Source organism: Volvox carteri, assembly GCF_000143455.1.
Source record: "Volvox carteri f. nagariensis unplaced genomic scaffold VOLCAscaffold_163, whole genome shotgun sequence".
In the NCBI taxonomy this organism is placed as follows: Eukaryota; Viridiplantae; Chlorophyta; class Chlorophyceae; order Chlamydomonadales; family Volvocaceae; genus Volvox; species Volvox carteri.
The window spans coordinates 1-775 of NW_003307706.1; positions in this window are offsets into that span (position 1 = coordinate 1).

Below are 775 nucleotides of genomic sequence, written 5' to 3' on the forward strand. Positions count from 1 at the left end.
TGTGAGAGTCCGTTGGTGTGTTAATATTGTGATTACTTCGCAATGAGTTAGCATACTTTCTCATTCCATATGGACAAGGCAGTCTGAAGACACAGTCTGTTTCTTGTTTCCGATTTATATTGTCCATACCATTCGTGCAGTACTATTGTACGCAAATTAGTAATGTACGACGTGATGCATTCGCTTGCATTATTTGTGCAGTTGTTCGAGTCGTACTGTCGTACGTGTCGTGTACTGCGATTTTTGGCCACAAACTAAGTGTGTCGTATTTTCGATACGTCTTAGAATGTTGCATCTGTTTCCTTTCCCAACGAAAAGTCTAGCTTTTGCAGGCGTAGTAAGTTGGTGAGTAACAGAGACTGTAGGTTTTCCTTGACGGGAGCGACTTGCTGAATTGCAGGCGTTTCCTGGCTAGGATGGCCTGCACGAACACTCATTTGTAGTGTTAGTTCAATCAAAGCATGTGCACACTCTGTATAAGATGTGTGTACAATTGCCATGAAGTACTTGTGACTTTTTGTGCAATGTGCGTTGAGAGAGCTTGTACCTGTACACGATGTGTATGCTTATGAACCGAGTGGAAATGCTAAGAACAGCACATGTGTAGCTTATACCGGCAAGGGGCTACCCCCTTGTCGTACAACAAGGTGTACGGCACGGGGCTTATCTCTGTGTCGTACATTGTCGTGTGTACGGCAAGGGGCTAGCCTACTGTCGTAGATGTTAAGCTATTATGTGCTTGCTAGCATCAAAGCTCTGCCAGCGGGAAGCCACA